The 23,068-nt window shown below is 47.3% G+C and overlaps 1 protein-coding gene across 4 annotated transcripts in view; it reads right to left on the bottom strand.

Moving 5' to 3' along the window:
* TPST1 (tyrosylprotein sulfotransferase 1) overlaps window positions 1–11,226 on the bottom strand; it is a 153,118-nt gene extending 141,892 nt beyond the window's left edge. For 3 of the 4 annotated variants that reach the window (XM_051836341.3, XM_008249652.5, XM_089321525.1), the window contains exon 1: window positions 4,815–5,018. The gene's annotated coding sequence lies outside the window, so the exon portion shown is untranslated. Of the gene's footprint in view, window positions 1–4,814; window positions 5,019–9,973; window positions 10,067–10,983 lie in introns of those variants that run through there. The other variant, XM_017338227.4, reaches the window with a different exon arrangement.
* Window positions 11,227–23,068: the final 11,842 nt, after the last annotated feature.

The following is a 23,068-nucleotide window of genomic DNA, read 5'->3' as shown; positions in this document are numbered from 1 at the left end:
ATATTTTGTGTTGATTAAAAAAAAATTTAAAAACTTACCAAAAAAAAAATCCTGGTTTCAAAGCCCTACCCACAGAAGAGAGAAAGTAGAGAAAGCTATATAAACAAGTAAACGCAACCATTAAGAGGTATTTTGGCAATAGAGATCAACAGAAAGATAACTGGTAGGAAATGGGGGAAGGCCTTACTGCAGGAATACCGGAAGCATGCATAATCTGTAAGTGGCTAAGAGGGTAAAGGGTATTCCATGGAGAAAGAAAAACACAGAAAAAGGCATCTAGGCAAGATTGGGTAACATAATGTATACGGATTTTATATGGCTGCAGCCAAAAGCAATGCATGCAGCAAAACACAAAGCCTGAGATGGGAACAAATCAGACTTGCAAGATCTTCCTGCGCTGAAGAGGTGTCTGGAAACAGCCACCTCTCATCATGCTTTTTCAGCTTTTCCAAATTACCAGTTCTTATCCAAATGCACTGAGATATCATGTAACTCTCTACATGTTATTCCCTCTTCCCCAAAATGCCTGTTTCTCCTTACCTTCCCCTGTCTAGATTCAATTCTTCTGATAACTTAATTAGTTTACACCTACCATGTGTCCTGCACTCTGCTCTAAACTGGAGACACAATAAGATATGACACAGTCCCTTTCCTTAAAGAGTACACTAATTAGGGCCTGGTGCTGTGGCATAGTAGGCTAAGCCTCCACCTGCAGCGTCAGCATCCCATATGGGCACTGCTTCAAGTCCTGGCTGCTCCTCTTCCTACCCAGCTCCCTGCTAGTGGCCTGCGAAAGCAGCAGAAGATGCCCCAAGTGCTTGGGCCCCTGCACCCACATGGGAGACCAGGAAGAAGCCCTTGGCTCCTGGCTTCGGATCAGCTCAGCCATTTGGGGAGTGAACCATCGGATGGAAGATCTTTCTTTCTGTCTCTCCCTCTCTCTGTAACTCTGCCTCTGAAATAAATAAATAAATCTTTAAAAAAAAAAGTGCACTAATTAGTGAGAAAACAAGAAAGCAGATCATCATAAATAGTGTGAAAACAGAGATGGAAGTATGCAAATATAAGCCACCTAATCCAAACTGAGGTGGGCAGAGTAGTCAAAAACAGTGGACTAAAACCTTTCCCCACCCCTCCCAGGAGAGGATTCCTAGGGCACCCTGTAGTTATCTCTGTCACAGGGTCCATATCACAGTCTTGATCACACAGTAGTGAATGGTCTACAATGGTGCTTTACAAAGTTCACACAGTGGTAGGGATGTAGTGCACCAGGCTGATCGTGTGCTTGGGATGACTACGGGAATGCCAGTTCGAGTCCTGGACACTCCACTTCTCATGCATCCTAGGAATGGCCCAAGTACTCAGATTCCTGCCTCCCACACAGGAGATCCAGATGAAGTTCCTGGCTTCTATCTTTGGCCTGGCCCAGCCCTGGCTGTTGTAGCCATTTTGGGGCACGAACCAGCAGATGGAAGATCTCTCTATCCTCTCTCTCCCTCTGCCCCTCTGCCTTTCAAGTGAATGGGAGCAGATAAACTTAAAAAAAAAAAAGTTCATGGAATTAAAAGTTTATTTTGGAGCAAAAAAGTTTTAAAATTATATATCTGAAAGGTCTTCAAAAAGTTCATGAAGGGCACAGTGTGTGACACAGCAGGTAAAACCACCACCTTTGACACCAACAGCTGCTCCACTTCCAATCCAGCTCCCTGTTAACGGCCCAAGTACTTTGGTTTTTGCACCCATGTGGCAGACACAGAAGAAGCTCGTGGCTCCTGGTATCAGCCTGGCCCAGCCCTGTTTGTTGTGGCTATTTGGGGAGTGAACCAGCAGGTGGACGATCTCCCTCTCTCTGTCTCTTCCTCTCTCTCTCCAAAATTCTGACTCTCAAATAAATTTAAAAAAAAATCTAAAATTTTTTTAATTAAATCTATTTTCTTACAAACTTCCTGATGTACCCTTCTATTTTCTTAACTACTTTCTAGTCTGGATCACGAAGGCCCAGGATGAGGTCGAGTCCATGCTACAGAAGGTGTGGTAAGCCAGGTAATCACACTGTTTGGGAGTTGACAGAATGTTTTAAGGAAACAAATGACATGATCAGGTTGATATTTTAGAAATGGAACCAATCCCAGCAATGGTGTGAAGAACTGGACCAGAGTACAGGTCTCAGAGGCAAGGAATCCCATGAGGTGGTTCTGAATATTTTCAGAAAAAAATAAATAAATAAATAACCAAGTTCTAAACCAATCTTCTGGCAATGAGGAAAGAAAATGATTTAAGGTAGCAACAATAGATCTATAATAGACTTAATGGGAGTGAGAAGGAAAGAGAACAATTCTAAAGTTTCTAGGATAAAAATCTTAAAATAGGTAGAACATATGTCTATGCGCTTGCATCGGCTATAGGTAGAGGGAAGATGAAGGTAAAGATGGCCGCTTTTGAAGTACCAGGTATCCATGTATAGCTATCCAGTACAGATGAAAATCGGGACCTAAAGTTCAAGAGAAACGGAGATAGGATGCACATCTTTGAAAGCCATATAGAAGTGCTATTTGATCCATGAGAGGAATAATCACACTGGGGCCAGTATTGTAGCACAGTGGGTTAAGCCACCACTTGGGATGCTGGCATCTCACACTGAGGCACTGGTTCTAGCCCTGGCTTCTCATGCCCCAGATCCTGCTAATGGCCAAGCAAAGCAGTGGAAGATGGCCAACATACTTGGGCTCCTGCCATGCACGTGGGAGACCAGGATGGAGTTTGGAGCTCCTGCTTTTGCCTGGACCAGCCCTGGCTGTTGCAGCCATTTGGGGAGTGAACCAGCAGATGGAAGACTTCTCACTGACTCTCTCTTGCTCTCTCTGTCACTCTTCCTGTCAAATAAATAAATCTTTAATTAAAAAAAAAAATCACAGGAAATCAGAGAGAGAACAGGGAAAAGGACAAAAATGAAACCCTAAGGAATGCCACATCAATCTGAGAAGGAAAAAAAAAAGGAAGCTTCAGGGAAGGATTTTTGTTTTGTTTTGAATGGCGGAAACCTAAGCATGTAAACATGTATGAGAATGGTCGAAGGAACCTGAGAAAGGCAGACTTTCTTTCTCTCAGATTAAGGTGGGGGGGAGAAAGAGGTAAGAAATCAGATAGGTCCAGGCAGACAAAAATGGCAGATCCTTAGGAACTCAGAGTTGAGGCAAAATCAGCAGAAAGAAGGGAAGAGGAGGACAAAGGATCAGAGAAGAATGGCAAAGATATACACATATAAGCAGCCATGGAGGTTTCCACGGCTCTCTGGGCAGCGCAGACCAAATTGGAACACGGAAGTTCAGAACAGCTCCCAGCAGCTCAGTGACACGATTTTCCCCAGCCTTCCCTGACGGATTCATCCAGGCTTGAGACCAACAGAGCAAATGTGGCAAGAAGAGCACAGGGCCAGAACAATGCTTTTATCATTCAAAAAGAGTCAGATTTATTCTCTTTTAAAAAAATGACTACAGTTATTTCCTTTGATAGAAAGAGTGCTGGAACCAGAAAGGGTGGATAATTCTTCCTACACTCAGAGAACTTGTCAGGACTTTGACTCCTAAGCATATCTGGTCTCTTCAGCATCTGATTCCAAGAAATCCAAACGTGATTCTTCCCGGCTCTTAAAAGATCAAAATTTACTGCAGCTTCCTGGACTATCCAACTAATAGATTAAAAACATGCAACAGTGCTTACACACAATGTTACTTCAGCTAGGAGGTTAAGGCGCATTCTTCCCTAAAAGAAAGGCTGGGTAAATACTGTAGATTGGGGGGGGGGGGGGAGGGTGGTAATTAAATTGCAAAGTTCGCAGAACAGTGGCCTACAAATCCTCTGAAAGGCAATTAACATAAAACAACACAGGACACAGAGAGAGCTGAGTTCCGCTTCTTCTCAATCTAAGCAGTAAGTAATTGACAATTAAATCCCTTCTACCGACTCCTGCATCACTCTTCTGATACTGGACTTCTCGCTACCACCGTCTGGGTACAAAAGGCCTGGGAGAAGAAGGAAAAAGCCTAACATGTGTGAGCACCCATCACGTGCCTGGCCTACTGTGTGCCAGTCTGTGGGCAAGGCACTTCAGATCCTATAGGTGCTGCTTATTTAAGGACTAATTAAGATGTGAAAGCTATATAGATTGTGACATTCAGGAGACGAAGTGGAAAGGAAAGGAACAAGAATTAGCGAAGGCGGCCGATGCAAAGTGAGGGGAGAGGGGGCGAGTTGGGAAAGGAAAGAGTCTGGGGAGAGAAAGCACAAAACCCAAAGACACCCCCCCTCCCCCCGGGAGCAGATGGCTGAAATGCAGATTTGAAGGCTTGGGGTGGCGGATGAGCTTGGCGAAGGGAAGCCCAGAGAGAGGTGAGGGCAAACATCGATGCCAGCGGGACGGGGGTCTCATCCTGGGAAGAAGCCCCGAAGGACCGCGGGGCTGGGACGCGCTATCAGCGCCGCGAAAAGGAAGGGGAAGGCGGAGAGGGGAGAGCGAAGGGAGGTCGACCACGGCCGGGGCAAGGCGGGCGACGGCCAAGCCCGATCGGGGGAAACGCTGGCCATGGGGGAAAGGGTGTGGGACCCGGGGCCGAACGGGCCAGAACCGGGGTCGCCGAGCTTGGGGTGGGGTGGGGGGGACGGGGTTGGACAACTGCCGGGGAGACGAGCGGGCAGGGAGGCGACGTGCGGCCGAGGGATGCCAGAACGCAGCCGGCCAGGGAGGGGAGGCGGGTGGGCGGCGGTGAGAGGGCAGCGTGGCTGGGATGACGCTCCGAGCGCGCTGTCCGCCTTACCTGGGATGGGTGAGGAGCCGCCGCGCCGCCTCGCCAGCATCCTGGGTTCCGCTGCTTCTCCCACGGTTCTAGGTGAGGGCCATTCCGCCCGTCCCTGGGAGCCCCCCCCCTCACCACCAAGCGCCAGCCGCTGCCAGCCCGGCCCGGCCCCGCGGAGCAGCGAAGCCGCCACCCGCGCCCGCGGCCGCCTCAGCAGCGACTCCCGCCGCCGCCGCCGCCTCAGCGCCGGCCGCCAGCCTCCAGGGCAGCTGGGGGATCACACGCGTGCCGCGATTGGCTGACAGACGCTCGGCCGGACGATGTGTCGGCCTCTCTGATTGGTGGACTGTGCTGGCCGCCCACAGAGGGAGGTGCGGCTTGGAATTGCGCTGGTCCAGGAGGCGTGTGGAAGCTGGGGTCTGACGTCGCGGCCCCGCCTGCGCCCCCGCCGCCCAGCTAGAGCGCGCTTAGGGAGGGGGCTGCCCCCAATCCAGCTGACTGTCTGGGTGGGTTGTTGCCTGAGCAACTGTACGCGTGGCCCAGCTGGAGGGGACTCGGCTGCAGGTGGGATACTCACACCCCCAACCCCAGGATGTGGGTTTCCCAGAAGGCTCCATCCAAGGAGATCTTGGGACAGGACCAGAAAATAAGCTTTTCCAGGAAATCCCCTCCTCTGTCCACTGCCTCAAGTACCACCCTCTGCTTGGGGCTTTTGGGGGAGCGACTTTCCTCTCTTGGGAAACTCTCAAATGCAAACAGCAAGTTGACACAATATTCCATTCGGCACGAAAATGTAAATGAGTGATAGTGGACTCCGTCCAGATAATAGGACTGGGGAACCAATTACTTGGGAAAGAAAAAAAAAAAGAAGTGAAAACTATGAAAGGGGAAAAAGGCAAAGAGAAAAGACAGATTGAGAAGGGGGCTGGAAATTCACAACTGGAAATTAATCATTCACTTTTACACTTCCTGCCTGAGGGCACAGACACCCCCAGCTTTGGTGGAAGCAGTTATTTCAACTCATCTAACATGTAATGGAGAAGGCTGGGCTCAGGCATCTAACGGCTGTGTTCAGAATTTCTGTCCAACCATCTTGGCACCAGTTTTGCTTTCTGTAGAATGAGGTGTCCTATGCACTCTGGAGAGTTGAGAGTTACTGTAAAGAGAAGAAGAGGTCCACACCAAAACTTCTACAGGGATGCTTAAAGCAGCATCACTCTTAAAAAACAAAGTAGTAACAAACAACAGCAAAAATCTAGATGTCCATCAGCTGATTAATGGATAAGTAAGATGTGGTCCATCCATACTCAGCTATAAAAAGGAATGAAGAACTAAAGCATGTTACAGTGTAGGTGAGTCTTGAAAATACTACATTCAGGGCTGGTTTTATGGCCAAGGGACTAATCTGCAGCTTGCAACACCAGCATCCCGTAATAAGAGTGCTGGTTTGAGTGCCTGCTGCTCTGCTTATGATCCAGCTTCCCACTAATGCAGCTCAGAAGAAAGTGGAAGATGGCCCAAGTACTTGGCCCCCTGCCACCATGTGGGAGACCAGATGGAGTTCCTGGCAAATCCATGGGGGCAGAAAGATTGGTCAATTCCTTGAGCTGGCCGGATTAAAGAAAAATGGGAGGGGCTGGCGCTGTGGCTCAGTGGGTTAAAGCCCTGGCCTGAAGCTCTGGCATCCCATATGGACGCCGGTTCTAGTCCTGGCTGCTCCTCTTCCTATCAAGCTCTCTGCTATGGCCTGGGATGGCAGTGGAATATGGCCCAAGTCCTTGGGCCCCTGCACCCACATGGGAGACCTGGAGGAAGCTCCTGGCTCCTGGCTTTGGAAGGGTGCCGCTCTGGCCGTTGCAGCCATCCGGGGAGTGAACCAGCAGATGGAACACCTCTCTCTGTGTTTCTCCACCTCTCTCTGTAACTCTTTCAAATAGATAAAATAAATATTAAGAAAAAGAAAAAAAAAAGAAAGGGACAGCTAATGAGTAGGGGTTTCTTTTGAGTTGATGAAAATGTTCTAAATTGATTCACTGTGGTGATGGTTTCACAGCTTTGTGAATGTACTAAAAGTAATTAAATTATACACTTTAAATAGGTGACTTGTAAGGTAGTCAAGCAACAATTCAAGAAAGCTGCTATTAAAAAAATAAAAATATTACAAGAGATAATAAACCCAGAAAGCCCTAAGTCTAAGATTAAAGGTGTGGTATAGCTACCTTTATTTTTATCTTTAGTCTCTTGTCAAAATCTTGTAAGCAATATGACCTGAAGAACTTTAAAGAAATACCCATCGTGATAGTTCTCTTTGGAAATTTTAAGTCAAATGAAGATGATTTGGCTTCCTCCAAGCTGGTGATGGGCAGCAGAGTGGACTAGTCAGATTACAAAGCTCATCCAAAGAAAATGAGAAGAGTTAGCAGGGAGCGGAGCGGGGGGAAGGGAAGGAAGAGAAAAACCCACTGCAAGGCTACTGTACACCCAAGGACAGTCCTCAAAGTCATTTCACAGTATTTTAACAGTGAGGATCAAGTCCTCACTACTTCCTACATTTCAAACCCCCTGCAAAAGAGAGCTCACTGTAACCTGAATAATATAGACACCACTACAGACACCATTGCTGGTACACAGCCCCTGCCAGCCTCTCCACAAAGCAGCAATGCAGATCTCTGAAATGACACCCCCACCCCGCACTGCCCAGAAGATCTTTCACCCACCTATCAAACCTGGGGGAAAAAAATTGAGTAAATACTTGAAACCAGGTGAGAAGCCTGGCACTTGTCCTTCTCGCACTTATTAAATGGCAAGAACAAATTCCAGACGTGAGAATTCAGTGAGAACAGCGACATGAATCCCTTCAGAAAAATCTATCATGTGGCAGTATATGTCACTGAGGAAGATGGCTTTCGGTGACCCAGGGCCAAAACACTGGCTGTGGCTGGCATTGTCCAGCCTTGGAGCCAGAAGCAAGGAACAGCTTGATCTGAAGCAAAGATCAGGGTCATTTGGGAACAAGCCGTTCTTGATTTCTAAATACGCCCCCAGACCTAATAAGAAGAGAGACTCTGGGCCAGCACTGTGGCGTGGGTGGTTGAGTCACTGCTTATGAGGCCAGCATCACATATGGACATGGGTTGGAGTCCCCGCTGCTCCATTTCTGATCCAGCTCCCTGCTGCTGGCCTGGGAAGGCAGTGGAGGATGGTTCACGTGCTTGGGTCGCATGTGGGAGACCCAGGTGAAGCTCCTGCTTCCTGGCTTTGGATCAGCTCAGTCTCAATGGTTGCAGCCATTTGGGGAGTGAACCAGTGGATTTAGGATCTCTCTCTCTCCTCTCTCTGTCTCCGTCTCTCACTCTCTCTGTAATTCTGCCTTTCAAGTAAAACAAATAAAAAAAAGACTCATCCAAAATATAGTTAGATAGAAGCAATTAGCTCTGGTGTAGAGTCACTTTAGTCTATAATAATTTATGACATTTCAGAATAACTACAAGAGCCTGAAGTTCCCAACACATGGAAATGATAAATGTTTGAGAAGAGGGAAATGCTAATGACCCTGATTTCATCATCACACATTGTATTCAGGTATCCAATTATCATACTGTACTCCCATAAATATGTGCAAATAGTCTACATCAATTAAAAACAAAAAAGAGAAAAAGAACAAAAAAGGCTCCAAAATATACTCTTAAGTGAAAGGATCAAATTTTAAAACCATGTGTTTAATACACTCATTTGTATTTTTGAAAAGTACACACATACACACATGCTTGGTATTTTCAATCTCTAGAAGGAGGCATAATAAATTGGTTAGCAGTAGCTGTCTCTGGGCAGGAAAATGAAGAACTTGGGCACAGTAGTGAGAATGAGACTTCTTTTCACTGTATACTCTTTCATACCTTTTGAAATTTTTACAGTGTGCTCAAATTTACATATTTGAAATGAATAAATACATTTTTAAAAGATTTACTTATTTATTGTTTGAAAGAGTTACAGAGAGACAGAGGCAGAAAGAGAGAGAGAGAGAAAGGTCTTCTGTCTGCTGGTTCACTCCCCAAATGGCCACAACGGCCAAAGCTGGGCCTATCCAGAGCCAGGAGCTTCTTCTGGGTCTCCCATGCAAGTGAAGGGGCCCAAGGACTTGGGCCATCTTCTACTGCTTTTCCAGGCCACAGCAGAGAGCTGGATCAGAAGTAGAGCAGCCAAGACTCGAACTGGCACCCATATGGGATACCAGCATTGCAGGCGGAGGCTTTATCCACTACACCACAGCACCAGCCCCCAGATAAGTGAATTTTTTTAAAAAAAATTATTTCCTGCAATATTCACTTTTCATATATAAACATATAATTCACACAATATTTGTATTTCTTTGTATAATTTTTTTTTTTGACAGGCAGAGTGGACAGTGAGAGAAAGAGAGACAGAGAGAAAGGTCTTCCTTCCGTTGGTTCACCCCCAATGGCCGCTGTGGCCGGTGCACTGTGCTGATCCGAAGGCAGGAGCCAGGTGCTTCCTCCTGGTCTCCCATGTGGGTGCAGGGCCCAAGCACTTGGGCCATCCTCCACTGCATTCCCGGGCCACAGCAGAGAGCTGGACTGGAAGAGGGGTAACCAGGACAGAATCCGGCGCCCCAACCGGGACTAGAGCCCGGGGTGCCAGTGCCACAGGCAGAGGATTAGCCTAGTGAGCCGCGGCGCCGGCCCTTTGTATAATTTGATAAGCCTCATATTCAGGCAGGTGTTTGTTGCTGTGTATAAGATGCCTCTTGGGACACCCACATTCCCTATTGAAGTGCCTGGGTTCGAGAGTCCTAGCTCCATTTCTGATCTGGTGTCCTGCTAATGCGTACCCTCAGGTGCAGCAGGTGATGGCTCAAGTACTTGGGTCTCTGCCACTCATATGGTAGACCCAGATGGAGTTCCTGGCTCCTGGACCCAGCCTGACTTGGACCTACCCATTGCAGGCATTTGGGGAATAAACCAGCAAAAGGAAGATTAAAATCTCTCTCTCTCTCTCTCTCTCTCTCTCTCTCTCTCTCTCTCTCTCTCTCTCTCTCTCTGCCTTCCAAATACATAAAATACTAACAATAACAAGCCTATTATTCTGATCACTCCCTGTATAGTCTTCCCTCCCCAGCCTTACCTCCTCTAGGTGATTAGCCCAGGTTCAGATAACCTCACCTGAGAGTGTAGACAGCTTTGCCTCTGTTCAAGAGGGAATTCAAAAGGCTCAGAGCCTGTTTCTTCCGAACAGCCAGGACAGCCCTTGCAGGCCTAAGGAGAGAAAGGAAATGAACAAGAGCTTGCTGGCATGCCAGTGAGAGCCCGGAAGCCCCTCCAGGCCAGCCTCTGCACACTTTCATCTCTTCGAGGGGAAAAGGCCTGGCAGAGAGTAAGTGAGGACTCCATATTACAGCCATCTGCCCTCTTGGAAGGCAAGTCTCTGTGTGCAACCCCCCTAGGAACATGCCGGCTTTGAAGAGAACTGAAAAGGCAGCATTGCCCTCTAGCACTTTTTGTTTCTGGGAGAGGAGGAGTTGCTAGGACTCCTTTGCTTTGAATAGGGGAAAAAAATGCAGTAGATCTCCCTTGCAGCACCTGCATTCCAGGAGCTGGCACGGAAAGAGGATGGTGATGGAGGTGGGGAATGGCAGGGAGAGGGAGGCCCTCAAAAGGGGAAAACTGGGGAAGAGAATCATGCCAGATCTGACGGTTTTTATCCCCTATCCCAGCCCAAGGGAGCTGAAAATGAGGGAGCATGAGCAAGGGCCCCCTTTGCCTTGTAAGCCAAGGGGCAGAGGTGTTTCAGAGGGTGTGGACGTGGCTGTGGAGGCACCTGGAAAACTGCGGTCAAAAGGAAGCTCTCAAGGGCAGAGCTGGTGACAGCAGAAGAGAGCCATGTGCGTCTGACCCTCCGTGCTGTTGCCAGCTCAGGGCCTGGCACTTGTTGCATGAATGGACAGGTGATAAATGCTGCAGCTGCCCATACAGGCACCAGGGCAGGGCAGAGAGGGACTCAGGGAAGAGAACAGGACCCTTGGGTCACTTGGGGTCCTGCAGGAAGGGCAGGGAGACTCTCGGGGATTGCTCCAGAGCCCAGGACTCTAAATGGAGAATTGAGGATTAAACTTTTACTCGACTGAAAGGCATCCCCAAACCCTGGCTAATCTGGGCCAAGATGAAGTACTTACCTGCAAACAGCATCCAGGAGCCAATGAGCTGCAGGGAACACCTCACAGTTCTCCGGAAGTTTGTGGGACAGAGGAGTTCAGAGCAAAAAGAAAATGATGGGACAATTTAAAGCAGAAAATGAGCATGCCTCCTCACTGTCCCCACTCCTAGATCCCAGAAAACTGGCCAGGTCAGGCCCCTCAGCCACATCATCATTTTAAAACGAAAACCCAGCCCAGCCTATGAGCAGGCATTTTCCAAATGGCTACAGAATTCCTGCACCTTCCAAAAATACCTCTTCGTGTTACTCCTGCCAGGGAGGGAGGGCCACATGCCCGGGCTGGAACTGCCCAACGGGGCTTCCTGAGCCCTGGAGCTGCTACCACGTGTTTCACAGACCTCAGATACAGGAAATGCCAGCTGCTCCCCGGGGAACCCCAGCCAAGCCAGCTCCTGGTGCCGAGCCTCAGACTGGGGGCAAAGCATCGGAGACTACAAGACTTCTAGGAGACATTTCCAAACCCAGGACATGTGGGATCTACCTGGGCAGCAGCTCTGTAGTCCAAGCCAGGCTCTCCATGGTTTTGTGAAGTGGGTGCTCTAGGGGGGTGTCCTGCAGGAGGACAGAGCGGGGAGGCTGGAGGGCAGCCTTCAGAGAAGCCCGCTGGTGATCCTCTGTTTCTTGACCCTCGGAGGTGCAATTATCTGGGCTGCTTACTTTGTGAAAATTCATCAAGCTATGTACACACAGGCGCTTTGTGTGTGCATTTGTTCTACTTCATTTAAAAACAAAACAAAATGATCAGGCATTTGGCTTAATAGTTAAGAAGTCACTTGGTGGGGCTGGCGCTGTGGCGTAGGGGGTAAAGCCACTGGCTGCAGTGCCAGCAACTCATATGGACGCCGGTTCAAGTCCCGGCTGCTCCACTTCCAATCCAGCTCTCTGCTATGGTCTGGGAAAGCAGTAAAAAATGGCCCAAGTCCTTGGGCCCCTGTACCTGCGTGGGAGACCCGGAAGAAGCTCCTGGCTTCGGATCAGCACAACTCTGGCCATTGCCCTCTCTCTGTGTAACTCTTTCAAATAAATAAATAAATATTTTTTAAAAATACTATATGGCTTTTTTTCCCCTGCAGATTACAGAGATATAGAACAAAGTGAATGGCATGAAGGAAATCATCCAATCTGCTCCATCTGAACAAGCATTCCGACATCTATTACAGGCCCAGCGTAGTGTCAGGTCCTGCAGAGAATAGGCAGGGAGTAAAATACCATCCTCCAGCCCACCGACTTCCCCTGGGATGAAACCGAGGTGGATAACCAGACACACACACAAAGGATAAGGATATGAAGTAGAATAGGACAAATATATTTTTTTAAGATCTCTATTTATTTATTTGACAGGTAGAGTTACAGACAGTGGGGGGGGGGGGAGTCTTCCTTCCGTTGGTTCACTCCCCAAGTGGCCACAACAGCCGGAGCTGCGCCGATCCAAAGCCAGGAGCCAGGAGCTTCTTCCTGGTCTCCCATGCAGGTGCAGGGGCCTAAGCACTTGGGCCATCCTCCACTGCTTTCCCAGGCCACAGCAGAGAGCTGGACTGGAAGAGGAGCAACCAGGATTAGAACCGGCGCCCATATGGGATGTCGGCGCCACAGGCAGAGGATTAAGCTAGTGCGCCACGGTGCCAGCCCCAGGACAAATATTTTGAAAAAGACAAAAATGGGTGGGCGTTGTGGCCCAATGAGTCAAGTCATTGCTTGGGACTCCCACATCCATTATTGGAGAGCCTGGTTCAAGTTCCAGCTGCTCTGTGCTTTCTAGCCAGCTTCTTGCTGATGCTCCTGAGAGGTAGTGGATGACCGTACAAATATTGGCTTCCTGCCACCCACACGGGAGACCTGAATGGAGTTCCTGGCTCCAGGCTTCGGCCTGGCCCAACTTCTGCTCTGGCAGGCATTTGGAGGAGTGAACCAGTGGGTGAAAGAGCTCTCTTATTCTCTCTCTCCCTCTCTGTTACTCTGCTTTTCAAATAAATCAATTAATAGTTTTGTTTTGTTTTGTTTTTTAAAAAACAGACATAAATCAAGAGGAAAGATTCCAAGAGTCATAGGGTCAGGACCCTTCCCAGAGGAGCTGGCATTTGCTGTATGAGGCAATGTTTGGTTGAATTTCTCCTGGCAGAGTTGGGTTGAGGAGTGAATTGCAGATGGAAGGATGTGAGTGGACAAAGGGACAGAAGGGGAGGCCAAGATTACACTGAGTGATGAACATGTCATGGGGAGGAAACATTTTTCTTTGATTTTTCTTAGATTTGGTCAGCGAGGTCTTGTTAAATGGTTAAAGTCTCACGTCTCTAGCTTCGTAGGAGAGGAAAAAAAAAGAGGGAGATTATGCGCTTCTAAGTGCTATAAATTGTGGGAAGGTAATTATATGGGGGAAACCAATGGAAGAGAAGGGTTATTTAGTTAGGTTTGTTAGTCTCATGTGACAGAGTTGTCTCTGGGTTGATCTCTGCTTCCTGATATGGGAGAGGTGGACACCACTACCAATATAAATTTTCTTTAGAAAATGGAAATCTATGCCCTGATTTTAGGGAGAAAGGGGGAGAACAGACACTCCCCATTTGGCTGCAATGGCCCGAGTTGTGCTGATCTGAAGCCAAGAGCTTCCTCCAGGCCGCCCACGTGGATGCAGGGGCCCAAGGACTTGAGCCATCTTCTACTGCTTTCCCAGGCCATAGCAGAGAGCTGGATTGGAAGTGGAGCAGCCAAGACTCAAACCAGTGCCCATATGGGATGCTGGCACTGCAGGCAGCGGCCTTACCCACTACACCACAGCGTCGGCCCCCATACGGTACTTTTAAAACTTTATTTGGAAAAATATTTAAACATAGAAACAATTGTGCGAGTACAATGAAGTCCACTACAAGCACCCTTCACCAAGTGTCCCACTGTTGATTCAGCACTTGTTTAACATTTGATAAATAGACAATAGATAGATGATGATCATAGATAGACAGATCTCATTATTGAACCACTTTCTTGTGTTGTGGGAAACTACCAATTGAGACCAGTTTCATGTGTGGTTAAAGAATTCATGAGAGCAGTCAGATAGAATGGGCTGAGTTAGATTTATTGAACTTGCTGCAAGGGAGCAGCAGTCAGGCAGAATGGCCAGAGACTTATGGCTGTGACACAGACTGTAATACTAGTACTGGGACTCCCTTCTTAGGGTGAGTTTTCCCATGATCCAACAGGTTTTCCCAGCCAGATAGTCTGCATTTCTAGGCAGAGTTATGGAGCCTTGCATACCCTTAGTTTAGGGACTTCCCTCAGTCCGCAAAGTGCCCTGCAGAGATCCTCCACATCTTGTGTCCCCTTTCCCCTAAAAACTTTCATTGGCATTTCCCAAAAATAAGGACACTCTCTTATGCGATGAACCTGGAGGAAACTTAACATGTGTATGACACTATTACCTAACATACAATCCATGTTCAAATTTCCCTGATTGTCCCAATGATGTAATATCAAGGGCCATGATCCCTTGTAATCAATGTGTAGTGTTTAGTGGTCGTGGGGGCTTCAGTCTCTTTTTGTCTGGAACATGCCCTCACACCTCTCTCTCATTCTGGAAGTGTGCTAGTTATTTGCCCCAGAAGTGACATTATATCTTTCTCAGTGCATCGAATCAGGAGCACACAAGGTCAATTTTGTTCTGTTATTGCCATGTGTTTATCATTTGGTTAAAGCAGAATCCACCAAGCTTCTCCACTGTGGAGTTACCATTTGTTCCTTTATAAAGAGTAAGTGACCTGTTTGGAGATCCTTCGAGACGGTGGAAAGAACCTTTTATGATCTGATGATGAGTCCTGCCTGGCCCAGTTGTGCGCACCAGTTATTCAAGGAAAGCAGAGCTGGCTGGTGCCCAGGCTGTGAGGCATGGAAGACCACAGAGCCAAGCCAGGCAGGAAAGGAAAAGCAACTAGGGTAGGAAACCAGTGAGAGAGCCGGGCAGGCTGTTTGAATGCCACGCCGTGAGATGAGCAGCAGCTTGCCTAAGAGCAAGACAGCAGCACCCTTGCCACCAGGCACCTCCAGGCTGCCCCTGCAGGGCTGGCCCCTGATCAGGATCGTGCCTGGAGAGGGACCAGATTACAAGCAACGAGAGGACAGCTTTTTCCTGCCTGGCTCCCTGGTGGCCCCCAGAAACCTAAGCACAGCTTTGTTTCCAGAATACTTCCAGGAGCCCAGTGAATCTGTCAGATCCCAGACCTCTGGACCCAGCCTGGACCTCCTAACCAGGCTCCTCCGCCAGCCCCCTGCTTGTTTGCTCCACTCCCTGCAAATATTTGCTGTGCTGTTGGACACAGTCTCCGACTGGCAGTCAAGGTAGAATGTTGGGGGTGCAGGAGGCCCACAGGATACACGCATAGCCCTGGGCAAATGGGCCAGGAGTTGCAGCATATTTCATGATAGAGTAGCTTCCTGGGCTGTCACAATCAATTGCTACAAACCGGGTGATTTAGTACAACAGGAATTCCTTCTGTCGCAGCTCTGAAGGTCAGAAGTCTAAAACCAAGATTTCAGCAGTGCCTGGCTCCCTCTGAAGGCTCCAGGAGAGAATCCTTCCACACCTCCTCCAACTTCTGGTGGCTGCCAGCACTCATTGGCTTCCTTGGCTGCATGTTCTACCGTGGGTGTTTCTGCCACTTTGATCATGTTGCCTCCTCCTCCTCCTTCTCTTCCCACTCCTGCTCTTTTATCTTGTTTTCTTTTTAAAGTTAAAGGCAAAGTGACAGAGAGAGAAAAAAAAGAAAGAGAGAGAGAGGGAGATATGAGAGAGATATCTTCTGTCTGCTGGTTCATTCCCCAAGTGCCCACAACAGCCAGGGCTGGTCCAGGTAGAAGCCAGGAGCCAGGAACTCCATCTGAGTCTCCCACACAAGTATCAGGAACCCAGGCACTTGAGTCATGATCCTCTGGCTACCAGGTGCATTAGCAGGAAGCTGGATTCGAAGCAGAGTAGCTGGGACTCAAACTCTGCATTCCAATATCAGATGTAGATGTCCCTAGCTGCACAGTCCCCTGCACCTTAACCCCCACCTCTCCTCCTCTCTAAAGAAACTCATCCCTTTAATTTTGGGCAGGATCCTGTGGCACTCAGATAATCTAGGATCATCTCTTCACAAGATCCTTAACTTAATCACACCAACAAAGACTCTCTTCCTAGATAGGACCTAGGGGATAGGCATATTGTTTGGGGAGTCACCATTCAATCCACAATGGATAGGTTTGCTTCCTTCCATCCTGCACAAATGTGGATTTCCAACATTTTTTCTGAACATATTTTGTATTGATGGTTAATAAGTTGCTAAAGCAGTCCCTCGTGGCTATTTTGGGTATATTCTATTTTTGTCCAACAAACATATATATATACACACACACACATACACACATCCATGCATGCATACATTTGCTGATGTGAGCCTCATGTCCCACTGCTTGGGACACCTGCATCCCATCTCTGAGCACGAGTTCAAATCCTGGTTATTTGCTTCCCATTCAGCCTCCTATTAATGCATTCTGGGAGGCAGCAGGTGACAGCTCAGGTACTTGAACTCCTGCTACTCAAATGAAGGACCCAGAAGGAGAGGCTGGCGCCATGGCTTGCTTGGTTAATCCTCCGCCTGCGGCGCTGACATCCCATATGGGCACCAGGTTCTAGTCCCGGTTGCTCCTCTTCCAGTCCAGCTCTCTGCTGTGGCCTGGGAAGGCAGTAGAGGATGGCCCAAGTGCTTAGGCCCCTGCACCCGCATGGGAGGCCAGGAGGAAGTACGGCATAGCTCTGGCCGTCGCGGTCATTTGGGGGGTGAACCAGCGGAAGGAAGACCTTTCTCTCTGTCTCTCTCTCTCACTGTCTAACTCTATCTGTCAAATAAATTAAAAAGAAAAAAGAAAAGAAAGACCCAGAAGGAGTTCTGAGCTCCTGGCTATGGCCTGGCCCAGGCCTGGCTGCTGAAGGCATTTGGAGAATGAACCAGCAGATGGACGATCTCTCTCCTGCTTTCTCCCATTCTGCCTTTCAAGTAGATGAAAGTAAGTAAATAAACATTAACAAAAACTAACTATCCACACAGTTATATACCACACACAGGGACTCGTATAGAAATGTACCCCACGTTGCATTTGTTCATGCAACATGTATTTGGTTGTTTTTTTTTATAATGTCAGCAGTTTTACTACCAATTGATTACAGTTGAAATCCATCTAGTTTGCTACTCAACGTCCAACATCATTTATTCAGTCACCTGGCACACAGAATTACATTTTTCCTTTTTTAAGTTTTTTTTAATAGTTATTTATTTAAAAGTCAGAGTTACACAGAGAGAGGAGAGGCAGAAAGACAGAGAGAGAGAGAGAGAGAGAGAGAGAGAGAGAGAGAGAGAGGTCTTCCATCCACTGTTTCACTCCCCAACTGGCTGCAACGACCAGAGCTGTGCCAATCCGAAGCCAGGAGCCAAGAGCTTCCTCCGGGTCTCCCAAGTGGGTGCAGGGGCCCAAGGACTTGGGCCATCTTCTACTGCTTTCCTAGGCTATAGCAGAGAACTGGATTGGAAGTGGAGCAACTGGGTCTCGAACCAGCGCCCATATGGGATGCTGGCGCTTCAGGCCAGGGCGTTAACCTGCTGCACCACAGCGCCAGCCCCTAACATGTATTTGTTGGGTGCGCACTCTGCACCATGCCCAGCTGGAGTCACTGGAAATACAAGGGTGAATAAGCGAGCCCCATGCTTGCATTTTTACATCATGGTAAAATGTTTACATGCACACAATAAACATAACCCAGATGCAGAATCCTGCAAAGATTTCATATTCCCACAGCCCCCAGAATGGCTTAGTTTAGCAATTTTAGGACATAGTTAGATAGCAAAGGAATGTGAAGCGTTTTTATGCAAACAAACAAAGTCCCCAGCAAAGTAGTTTCAAAACCAATAACATTTTGGGGCTAGTGTTGTGAGTCAGTGGGTTGAGGAGCTGCTGTGCTCATTCAAGTCCAAGCTGCTGTGCTTCTGAGCCAGTTCCTTGCTAATGTGCCAGGGAAAGCAGCAGATGGGGCAAGTGCTCGGGTCCCTGCCACTCACACGTAGACCAGATGTGATTGCTGGTTCCTGGTGTCAATCTGGCCCAGGTCTGGTTGTTGCAGTCATTGAAGGGAGTGAATCAGAGAACGGAAGATCTCTCTCTCTCTCTCTCTCTCTCTCTCTCTCTCTGTCACTCTGTATTTCCAATAAATAAATATTTATTTATTTGTATTTTATTTATTTATCTGAGAGGTAGAGTTACAGACAGTGAGAGGGAGAGACAGAGAGAAGTCTTCCTTCTGTTAGTTCACTCCCCAAATGGCCACAATGGTAGGAGCTGAGCTGATCTGAAACCAGGAGCCAGGAGCTTCTTCCTAGTCTCCCATGCATGTGCAGGGGCCCAAGCACTTAATCCATCTTCTACTGCTTTCCCAGGCCATAGCAGAGAGCTGAATCAGAAGTAGAGCAGCTGGGACTGGAACTGGCACCCATATGGGATGCTGGCACCACAGGTAGAGGATTACCTGCTGCACCTCGATGCAAGCCCCAGAAAATAAATATTTAAAAACAACAACTCCAACCAGGTCTCCCATATAGGTGACAGGGTTCTGTTGTCAATTCATTTCCCCTTAACGTGCACCCTAGGAAGAAGCAGGTGATGGCTCAAGCAGTTAGGTCCCTGGATTGAGGTACAGGCTCCTGGCTTTGTCCCACCTGGCTATCACAGACCTTTTAGAGGAGTGAACCAGTAGGTGGGAACTCTCTCTCTCTCTCCCTCTCTCTCTCTCTCTCTCTCTCTCCCCCCCACCACCTCAAAAATTAAGAAAACAATGGGAACAAAAAGAAGGCTTAGGCAAGGGGAGAAGGGGAGGTGGTGGCAATTATTCATGTGATAATGGATCACAGCTGGAGACATCAATATGAATGAATGCATTTTTAGCTTAATATAGATACAGATGTTTACATATAGAAATATTTATGGATATGTGCCTATATACAGGTTAGTGTATACACATATTTCCTCTCTGTATCACTGAGAGGGCTGGAAGTTATGACATCCCAGTAGCAACAAGCACACCTAGCCCCCAGAACTTGACTTCTAACACCATTCTCCAATAAAAGGAACCAGGGCTCCTTGGAGAAATAGCCAGTTCTAGGCTTGAGCATGGCATGTGCAGAAAGTAAGGCAGCAAACACACCACACACAAACACACATACACACACACACACACACACACCATGATAGGCGCATGTCAGAGACACAGAAGCCAACTGAAAGAGTCCCCAATGGCCAAAATTGGAATGAGTCAAGCAAAAATAAATAAATAAGTAAAATAATATTGAATTATAAACCACTGTGTCAAATAAATATTTGTGAGTCCATTTATAAATTTAAAAATGGAGGACAGGTGAGTGTTGTGGCACAGCAGGTAGGTTGCCATTTGGGACATCTGCATCCCATATCGGAGTGCTGGTTTGAGTCCTGGTTACTCTGCTTCTGATCCAGCTTCCTGCTAACACATCTGGGAAGCAGCAAATGATGGCTGAAGTTCTGCAGTTCCTACAACCCACACAGGAAACCCAGATGGAGTTCCTGTCTCTTGGCTTCAGCCTGACCCAGCCCCACCTGCAGCAGGCATTTGGGAAATGAACCAAGATCGATTTCTCTCTCTCTCTCTTTCATTTTCAAATAAATAAACATTTAAAATAAATAAGTAAATAGAGATAAACAGGCAGATTTCCTGTGCAAAAGAAATGTAAATAATTGGTGTAGACACCCCACCCTCAAGGAGACAGAGCTTATCTGCTCACTCCTTAACTGAGGGCTAACACAGAGTGACTTCATTCCAAAGAGTACAGTCCAAAAAGAGGAGGGAGAAGGGAGTACCTTACAGAAGGAACCTGACCAACACAGCCGCAGCCCAATGTGCAAGGTCATTACCAGCCCTGAGAGGTCACATTGAGAGTATGTGCCCTTGTGATTAAAGACGTCATAAATAAGAGTGTCAGTTGTTAAATCAACAACAGGAGTCACTGTGCACTTACTCCCCACGTAGGATCTCTGTCCTTAATGTGTTGTACTATGAGAATTAACAGTAAAACTAGTATTCAAACAGTACTTTATACTTTGTGTGTCTATGTGGGTACAAATCTTTACTTAGTATATACTAAATTGATCTTCTGTATATAAAGCTAATTAAAAATGAATCTTAATGAAGAATGGGATGGGAGAGTGAGTAGGAGATGGGATGGTTTGCAGGTGGGAGGGTGGTGATGGGGGAAAAACTGCTATAATCCAAAAGTTGTACTTTCAAAATTTATATTTAGTAAATAAAAGTTTTCTAAAAAAAAGAGAGAGAGAGAGAGAGAGAATGTGCCCTTGATGTGATGTGATGAAGATAGTATTTCACCTCTGTGGTCATCTGTCCCAAACCCATAACCCTACTCTGGTCATGAGAAAAACATCAGATAAATCCCAAAAAAGGGACATTCTCAAAAATGTCTGACCAGTACTCCCTCGAAATCATCAAGGTCATCAAAAACAAGGAAACCATTTCCTGGTTTACTCTCAAAATGGCTGCAACAGCCAGGACGAGGCCAGGCCAAAGCCTGGAACTCCAAACAAAGCTAGGAACTCCATCTTGATCTCAAAACCCAAGTACTTGGACCATCATCTGCTGCCTCCAGGAGCTTTAGCAGGAAGCTGGATCAGAAGCACAGAAAAGCCAAGACTTGTTAGGAGATGCAGCTGCCCTAAGCAGCCGCCTTCTCGGCTGCGCCACAATGCCTGCCCAAAAATATTGATTTTTTTTTTTAGTTTTATTTTTGACAGGAAGAGTTAGACAGTGAGAGAGAGACAGAGAGAAAGGTCTTCCTTCCACTGGTTCACCCCCCAAATGTCGCCACGGCCAGCGCGCTGCACCGATCCAAAGCCAGGAGCCAGGTGCTTCCTCCTGGTCTCCCATGCGGGTGCACGGCCCAAGGACCTGGGCCATCCTCCACTGCCCTCCCGGGCCACAGCAGAGAGCTGGACTGGAAGAGGAGCAACCGGGACAGAATCCAGTTCCCCAACTGGGACTAGAACCCGGGGTGCAGGCACCGCAGGTGGAGGATTAGCCTAGTGAGCCACAGCGCAGGCCTAAAATATTCATTTATTAACTGCAAGAAATGTGGCATAGGAAAAAATGAGTATGAGAAGATGTAAGAACTGTCTGTACTGCTGTGGAAATTTTTCTGTCAATCTAAAACTTATAAATGTAAAATTTTGTTTTTAAACAGAGCTTAAGACTTGCCTGAGGGCAGAGATTCCGCAGAGCAGATGAGTCCACTCTTGCTCTCCCTTCCTTCTGGATCTTTCTTCTAGAGTGCTTGTGAAAAACAAGCTTTGGGCTGTGCCCATGGGACTCCAGCCTGCTGTGATCACCCCTTCCTGACAGCTGGCTGTGTGGACTTTGGGCTTCCTCAGCCAATGCCCACAAAAACATAAATCAATCACTTCTAAATAAGCAAATCTATATATCCTACTGGTTCTGCTTCCCCAGCTGAATCCTAGCACAATCAGAATTTTACCAACTGCTAGTGATTCCAATGTTTTTAAAAAGTCAAACTACATGTTTAAATATATTTCAAACACAAAAAGCTAAAATCAAGTACCATTAGGTATATAATTCTGTTGTAAACTATTAGCAAATAAAATGAATTAAAATTAAATACTAATTAAAAACAATCAGGGAGAGGTCGGCACTGTGGCACAGCAGGTTAATGCCCTGGCCAGCATCCCATATGGGCATCAGTTCGAGATCCGGCTGCTCTACTTCCAATCCAGCTCTCTGCTATGGCCTGGGAAAGCAGTAGAAGATGGCCCAAGTCCTTGGGTCCCTGCACCCACATGGTAGACCTGGAGGAAGCTCCTGGCTCCTGGCTTTGGATCGGCAGCTCTAGCTGTTGCAGCCAATTGGGGAGTGAAACAGTGGATGCAAGACCTCTCTCTCTCTCTCTCTCTCTCTCTGCCTCTACTTTTATCTCTGTGTAACTCTGACTTTCAAATAAACAAATAAATCTTTAAAAAAGCAATCAGGGACATTGGACCTAATAGTTAAGATACTTGCTAAGACACTGATGTCCCGTTTTCAGAGTGCCTAGGTTTAACACCCAGCTCCAGTTCCTGAATCTACCTGCTGATGTGAACCCTAAGACACAGCAGTGATAGCTCAAATGGTTGAGTCCTGGCCTTCCACATGGGAGACCTGGATTGAATTCCTGGCTCTTGGCTTTGGCCTCAGCCCAGCCTTGGCTGTTGCAGGCATTTGGTGAAATGAACACTGTGTCTTTCTCTATCTATCTATAGCCTATCTATCTATCTATATCATCTATTTATCTAACATTTATCTAACATCTCAAATAAATAAATAAATTTAAAATAATCAGCTTGGAACAATAGACAAACATAGAAGTTTAATTGTGAAATACTGAACATGAAATAATGCTGATATTTTTTGTTTTGCTTTGTTTTTTTTTAAAGATTTATTTATTTTACTTGAAAGTCACAGTTACACAGAGAGAGAAGGAGAAGCAGAGAGAGAGAGAGAGAGAGAGAGAGAGAGGTCTTCCATCTGCTGGTTCACTCCCAAGATGGCTGCAACGGTCAGAGCTGCACCGATCCAAAGCCAGGAGCCAGGAGCTTCCTCTGGGTCTCCCAAATGGGTGCAGGGGCCCAAGGACTTGGGCCATCTTCTACTGCTTTCCTAGGCCACAGCAGAGAGCTAGATCGGAAGTGGAGCAGCCGGGTCTCGAACCAGCGTCCTTAAGGGATGCTGGCACCGCAGGCACCTGCTACGCCACAGCGTCAGCCCCATGCTTTGTTTTTAAAGTAATTCTTTTTTTAAAAAAAGATTTATTTATTTAAAAGGCAAAGTTAGAGAGAGAGAGAGAGAGATCTTCACATCTTCCATTTACTGGTTCACTCCCCAAATGGCTGCAATAGCCAGGGCTGGGGTTGGGCCAGTCCAAAGCTAGGAGCCAGGA

This window comes from Oryctolagus cuniculus, chromosome 19 (genome assembly GCF_051225735.1).
Source record: "Oryctolagus cuniculus isolate XC-2025 breed Fujian yellow rabbit chromosome 19, ASM5122573v1, whole genome shotgun sequence".
Lineage (NCBI taxonomy): Eukaryota > Metazoa > Chordata > Mammalia > Lagomorpha > Leporidae > Oryctolagus > Oryctolagus cuniculus.
Note: the sequence above shows the minus strand (reverse complement) of the source record. Positions and strands in the feature narration are given on the sequence as shown.